Raw genomic sequence first — 8013 nt, 5'->3', positions numbered from 1 at the left:
TAAAATAGGAGATTGATTGGTTTTCCATCTTCAATAAAGATGTACGCTTACTAGATGTTTCTATAGCTTTTCAGAGGAACCAAATGAGGAGAGAAGTTTCTTTGTTAGAACGTGCCTGTCTTTCAGTAAATACAAAAAGACCTTGCAGATGTTTTTGCATAAAATCCTCTCTCTCATGGTCTCCCTTTCTCTGTCTATATACATGATTTTCCCAAAGACCTTTTTGTTGGAGATAGAGTCCTGTTCCTCATCGAATGGTGAATGGATTCCAGACTCTGCAAATCAAACACAAAGCTATCAGCCCTGCTCTGTGTTCTCAAGCGCTCATCCCCGGGTAGAGGAGAAATCAATGGATAGCATAAGAGCTCCTAATCATCGGCAGCGGAGAGTCCCTGATGTTTTCCCAACTACAGCATCAGATACCCAACAATCAATGTATCAGACACTCGAATAGACTTTGGACAGTTTTTATGTAAATGTTACTTGCACAGTAAATGACATGTAGAGTCTCTACTGCTATTTGTTGAATTTGATTAGAAGAGCATGTCCCACATATCCACTTAATTTCCCTGGGTTCACAGTAGTGGTCGATATCAGTATCTAGAAAGCAGAAGCAGAAATGTATTCTGTCATCACTTACTCACCTTCATGTTGTCCCAAACCTGTATGAATTTCTTTTCTCTGATGAGCACAAAAGAAGATATTTTGAAGAATGTTAACAGTTGACCATAGCCATTAACTTACATAGTATTTTTCCCCCTCTATACTATGGAGATCAGTGACTACCAGCAATGGTTTGGTTACCAACATTATTTAAAATATCTTCTTCTGTGCTCAACAGAAGAAAGAAACTTACACAGGTTTGGATCAACTTGAGGGTTAGTAAATTATGGCACAATTTACATTTTTCAGTGCATTACCCCTTTAACAGCTAATGCATACTACGCAATTAAATGTTCTTCCACCCTTGTCAAAAGTTAATTAAATCTAATTAAATATATAAACTAAATACACATTTCTACAGCATTTCTACAGCATCTATCTACCCATCCACTATCCTTCAATGTATCTCCCTCAAAACGTTTTTAAAAAGTCTGTCAAGCCAAAATTCAAAGTTGACAAACTGCTTTTTAGTTACAAAAAAAAATTATAATAATTTGAACTCGTTTTAATGATATTTCCTTATATAAAATTTCAAATTGCAATTCTTTATCTACCTTAATTCAAATTTAGGATTTTAATTTGAATTGAAATTATGAATCTTAATTAAATTTTGACTTGTCCAAAATCCTGCAATGCATACATAATACATTTCAATCATAGCAAATTAGATATACACAAACTTGATAAAATGAATAAAAAATATGCTGTTTAAAACTTATTGTATACAATATATACTCAAAATTCACAAACAGTCTAATAAAATGAACAAATTGTTTCATTAATTAATAAAGAAATAAAGAATGAATGCATACATACATAAAGTGAATAAATAAACTGATTAATAAAGAAACGTAAAAAAAAAAAATTAAAAAAAAAATTGTTTACTATCTATTGACAAAGCTGTCAACAGTATAACTGATAATCAACCAAGGAAATGTGTCTCACACATTTAATCTCAAAATGACCAGATTTAACCCAATCTATCACTAATTCAAGAGTCATAGAGTTTTCAAACCCCATAGGTGCAAACATACTACAGAAATCACCAATCCTGAAGTGTGACCACCTTTAAAACGAAGGAAACAGTTGCACACTGTGGCTCTTTATTTTTCCCAGACCTCCATTGGCAAACATCCCACAGTGGTGCGGACTCAGTGCCACACGGCCTCAAGGTTTGCTGTTGCATGGTTTCTATTTGCTAATTCTTTTTCTCTTAAGAGTTTTAAATAACAGCCTAGTGCCAGCCACAACCCCGCAGCAGTAAAGCAGGCTTCAGATGTGGCGGAGTGGCTGTTTGGTGAAGACGGATAGACTGTGTAATGGTGCAGGGTGTCCTACAGCATTTCAAAAATAAGTAGAGTCATTAGAATGGTGAAGGCATCACTGTCGGTCCCATCGCACCAGGCAGCTGCCACGACTGTATGGAGCAAAAACTCAGGATGAATGAAGAACGAAAGGGAAAGAGAGAGTCATCCGTGACTGTAAAACACATTACAATATTCTAATACTCTAGAAAGCTCCATAACTTCTACCTCTGTGACTTATGTATACCATTGCTCAAAGACCGAGACATCTGATCTGTCATGCAAGACTGCACTCTGCCTTTTGTCATATGACTAACTGCCATGACTGTTTGTAACTCTAACCTTGAATTATTTCAATGCAGCCTTATATTGCTTTGTTTAAATGTCCTCTGCCATTTGTCTGAGAGACGGCTCCACACTCAGTGGCACTGAGAGGTAAAGTTTGACATACAAACAGAGACTCACAGCGGCAGCAGGTGCTGGCAGAGAGTCAGGAAGACAGCAAGACATTTTGTTGTTTCAAACGGGCTGCTGTGCCAATTTCAGTCCCATCATAAAGTCATGTTTAGACAAATATACTCAATTAGAAGCACTATTTCATTAGTATTCACAGTATTTGTATGCAACTTTTACACATACTGCATCTAATTTTTCTCTCTGCTCTGTCATTGAAAAACAACAACTGACTTTTTATTTTTTTTACCAAAACGTATAATATCAACATATTGAGAACACCACGGTTACTGCTTTGATATATATACAACTTTATAAATCTTAACATGTTCAGCAAGTTCAATACTAAGACACAATATAGCAGGACTCTGATTTTGCACTGAAAGAAACTGAGAAAGACCCTTTAAAAAAAAACATTTTGCATAAATTAAATCCAGATGGGAGTAATAAAAGTCAAGTCACTTATTCTCTTTGTATGGACTAAATTAATTATAATAAAACCACAACAACTATGAAATATAAGTGAAACCCTGTAACATTAACTTATTGCACTCATTAAGCTGTTTTACTCATTTACCGATGTGTGTGTCCTGTCAGAGTTGTTCCAGCTAGACTTTAAAAATCACACCAATCAGAATGAATTGTCATAATGTTAGGTAAATGCATTAACTGTGTTAAATAAATGTGATAATGTTAAGCATACTCAATTAGTCTAATTTATTATGAAAGAGATAAATCCAACCTATTATTCTCTGAATTCAATATTTTATGACCTCAGAGGATACATACACATTTGTACGCCTATAAAATTGTTCATACTCAATATAAAGAGTATACATTTAATAATAATATTAATAATAATAATAAATATTATTATTATTAATATTATTGTTGTAATACATAATAATTATTAATTAATTTATGAATGTAATTTTAAATATTAATATTACTATTAATATTAATTGTTGTTATTATTAGTTGTAATAATTATATTAATAATAATAATAATAATAGTAATAATAATAACTGCTGTTGTTATTATTAATTAATAATTAATAAATTAAATAATACTAATAAATGTAATTATTAATTATTTAATTTATTAACTTAACTATTACTTTTATTCTTATTCAAAAATACATTGATATAGTACGTTTCAGTGTCCATGCAAAAATACAAAAATGAATGCATGATAGAACCACACCTAAAACCAAACAAACAAAAAACCTTCAAACATACACAGACATATGCACTAACACATAGGATCCCAGACAAGCAAACACAGACATATGGAAATGAACACAAATTTGCACACACACACACACATACAGATACACATGCCAAGAATCAAACTGACACACACACACACACACATGTGCACCCGCCACACACACCCACAGAGAAGGGCAGAAGACAGCCAGGTAGTGAGTTTCACCAGTGCCAGAAGCCTAATAAATCATCAGACGTGAGGCTTGAGGTCTTGAGACAGCAGTTGACTGGATCTTGGAGCGTCAGTTGCCTAGTTAGATATGTAAATATCGCGTAAAGAATTCCGTCCACAATGCCTTCTCCCATCTGTTCCTCTTGGCATATTGATTTTTAAAGCAGCGCTTGGAACATTGCAAAGCCTCGGCCTTCCAAGTCACTGCTTTAATTTGCCAGAAATTACAATAGCTACACTGCGCAAACCTTTCGCATATCATTCTATCATTACATGTTTTTTTTACGTGCTCTTTTACTAGAGCAAGCTGATCGCAGCACTAACACAGCTTACAGGTGAAATCGCAGCTTCAGTTTTAACAGCTTAAATTATCGATTTCACTGTTGTAGAAAAACTGGGAGGCAGAAAGAGAGAGAGTTTTCTTCCCCCTATTTTACTTAGTTTTAACACGGTTCAGTAGCAGTGGAGGTGAGCTGCCTGTGCCTGGTCTGCTGAGATGAATGAGAAATCTATGATCTGTCTGAGCGATTTCATTAAGAAAGGGAGAGATGGGGTGGCAGTGTTAATTACAGACAGTACGGCAGCACTAAGCTGCCACTGATACGCGCGATCAGAGCCGTTTTTAATTACTGCTGTCGTAAAGTGAGCCACGTTTACAGTAATAACATGATTATGGAATGAATATTACAGCGTGAGAGGAGGCATCGCCTCACACTTGGTAATATTTTACGCACTGACTGCAGTAATTGGTGCGGTAATTGTGCTGGCATGCTTACTGATAAACAAGCAAATTATTTGGGGTATTACTGTGAGCTACAGAAAGGCCTTTGATACATTTATCTAGAGTGAAATTGAGAGCGTATGAGTGTGTTTTTTATGAGAATACATCAAAGTTTAGATTAGTTTATTTGGCTTACAGCAAGGAAGAGTCATTTTTTGAGATGATGAAGGTGTGTGTTCATGTTTTTCTTTTTTTGTGTAAGTGTGTGTGACAGCAGGAAAGGTACCACTGAAAATACTTGTTGGTGGTCTTGGTCTTGTCTGACTGTCAACAGGCCGCCCAGCTGCACTGTGATGTCACCCCTTGACCCCTTTGGCTCCACCACTCGGTTGGTTCCCATGATGCCCGTTAATTCCCTTTTCAGCACCTGACCTGGCAAGGTGAAGTACTGAGTTTCAGGCCTCCGGGAGTTCAGATAAGACCCGCCTCTAAAAATACCTCTCAACAGCCCTGGAGAGCCCTTCTGTCTCATGTGTCTCCTGCAACCAGGAAAAATTATTCATCCAAAGAATATTGTCCAAACCGTGCAATGCAGCTTAAGTCATTTTTATGTCCTCACTAAAAGCACAAATCCGGCACAATGTGACAGACAATCAGAACATATTTGAAGTTTACTTTGCAATTTGAATTTTAATTGCAAGCATCAGTATAACAAGATTTCACTGTGGATGGGATTACATTGAATGAACCAACAAAACATATTTTTGCGCGGCTGGACAAAAACACAGAATAATATATAAGGAACGTAACAAAAAAGCTTTCTATTTTATTATATTTTAAATAAAAATAAAAGTATTTTATTCCTGTGATTGTAAACTTTTTTATTCATTATTATTTATTTTTTTGGAGCAATAACTCCAGTCTTCCGTGTCACATGATCCTTCAGAAATCATTTTAATATACTGATTTGCTGCTTGTAGATAAATATATTTAAATATTGGTATCAACTTGTTGCTTAATCATGTTGTGCCTGATACAATATTGTAGATTTCTAAAAACATAACCTCTGTTTAACCAACAAAAAAACGTCCCCAAAACAAACAGCTCAGGTACAGTATGACAGCACTGTAAGATGATTATATATCACAAACATACTTAAAAATACTAGAACAGCACAGGACTTAGTTTGATTTATTGTAAATCTCTAACTCTAACTCTGACTGACGTTTTTTGCGTTGTCTTTATTCCCCACGAGCAATTTACTGCAGGAATGCAGTTCCCTCTGCTTGGACTTCAAATTCCACTGTTTCTCATACGCTCTTTCCCTTTGGCTCTCTTAAAGTTCGGTTTCCATTTAATTGCTATAGTGTCTATCCTTCTCAGCATGCCTCTCTGAAACATGACTCTTTCTACAGTCCATTTGTTTCCTTCCACCTATCCTTACCTCGACTTCACTCCAATTAGCTCCCATTTGCCGGAGTCCATTAAAATTCTTTAGTCCAATTTTGGGTGAGCGGTCCACAGTGAAAGACTTTCTTTGCCCACTCCAGGTACTCGGACACACTTCTGTGGAGACATGGGTTTGGCTGTATTTAATTAACATTTCTGTCCTTACAGTATTCCAGTACGCTTACAAACACATGGCTTTACCATATTTTGGCCCCATGACTGTAGCACTACTGTAATCTATAAATAAAGCACCTTCAAGGAAATACCATAATATATGAATGCAGTATGGTATTAAATTCACAACTTGTTCCAAGTAAATCTGTTGAAAACACACTATAAGCATTTTGGCTAATGTGAACCACAACTGTTAGCACCCATGCTAACGTTATAGGACAGACAGTGCTTCTTAGTAACTTAAAAGTGCCGTTACCATATTTTGGACATTACCATAATTGCAAAACCGTGGTATTCTTTAAAGCACCTTGAAGAATAAATACTATGGTATATGAATACAGTATCATGGCGTATCATAGTACCATGGTATTAAATTCACAACTTTTTCCAAGAAATCTGTTGAAACGTCACAGTGTTAGCGCTCATGCTAATGTTATAGTACAGAGATGAGGTGACAGTACTTGTTTGTAATAATATAGGAAACACAAAATTGCAGATGAATAGTGAAGATGTAAAATAGCAGTTGCCAAATGTTAGCTAAAGTACTATTTCATTGGCTAATGCTATCATTGTCGTGTTCATTAAAGGGGTCATATGATGCGATTTCAATTTTTCCTTTCTCTTTGGAGTGTTACAATCTCTTGGTGCATAAAGAAGATCTGTAAAGTTGCAAAGAATAAAGTCTCAAATCCAAAGAGATATTCTTTATAAAAGTTAAGAGTCAACCACACCTACCTAAAACAGCTCGTTCTAACATGCCCCCACATGTCTACATCACAATGTGGGAAGATTTGCATAACACCGCCCAAATGTTCACGCAAATAAAGAAGGCGTAACTTTTCTTCTTGCTGTAGTATTGTTGCCGCCGCTGCCATGTCGTGGAGACGCTGTGTGTTTAGTTGTGAAAGCGAAACTACTTTGTTTGGCCTTCCAAAAGAGGACACGACTAGAAATCAGTTGTTAAGTTGTATTTACAACACTGTTCCAGAAGAGTTCAACCCAAATATTCAGATGTGTGCTGCGCATTTTATGGAGGATGGATGAGGACTGTTTCCTGAACCAGTAGCCTAGAATGATGTGGCACAAAGGCTGTTTCTATAAAGTTGGGCAGTTCCAACTTTGCAAGGACAGTCTGGCGCTTCTGATGCACAGCCTGTAAGTAAGTTTTTTATATTTAAATAATTTGCCAAAGATGATTCAAACGCGAGTTTTGAACAGTGTAGAGTAGGGCTTGTTGTTTGTCATTTCTCCGATCACAAATGCAGACATGGTTTTATGTTTATGCGGCGCGATGCAATGGAACGCGTAAAGAGACAGTATAAATCATTATAATCCGTAATTATGTCCCCACTGGATGCAACAAATGCCTCGTTTGTAATGGGTTTTATTGGTTTTGTCTCGTCTAGTGATGTCCGGATCGCAAACGAATCGTTCTATTTAACCGGAACCAGTTCACCAAATCGAACTGAATCGTTTGAAATGGTTCACGTCTCCAGTATGCACTAATCCACAAATTACTTAAGTTATTCGGTTTATAAACGTGCCTGAAACTCCCTCTGACGCGAAATAAACCAATATCCCGAGTTATTCAGTTACTCCTAACAGTACATTGACTAAACTGCTAAAAGAGAACCGATGATGGGATGTGCACGAGCAGAGCAGCTGGACTGAGTCTCATCCTGCTGGGAGACGGCATCACAGTATGGTAAGGGGCGTAACATTTCCGTCACACGCTTGAGGTATTCGGCCAATCACAACGCACTGGATAGCTGGCCAATCAGAGCACACCTAGCTTTTTCAGACCGATG

Source organism: Sinocyclocheilus grahami, unplaced genomic scaffold, assembly GCF_001515645.1.
Source record: "Sinocyclocheilus grahami isolate Dianchi unplaced genomic scaffold, SAMN03320097.WGS_v1.1 scaffold793.1, whole genome shotgun sequence".
NCBI classification, from domain to species: domain Eukaryota; kingdom Metazoa; phylum Chordata; class Actinopteri; order Cypriniformes; family Cyprinidae; genus Sinocyclocheilus; species Sinocyclocheilus grahami.
Note: the sequence above shows the minus strand (reverse complement) of the source record.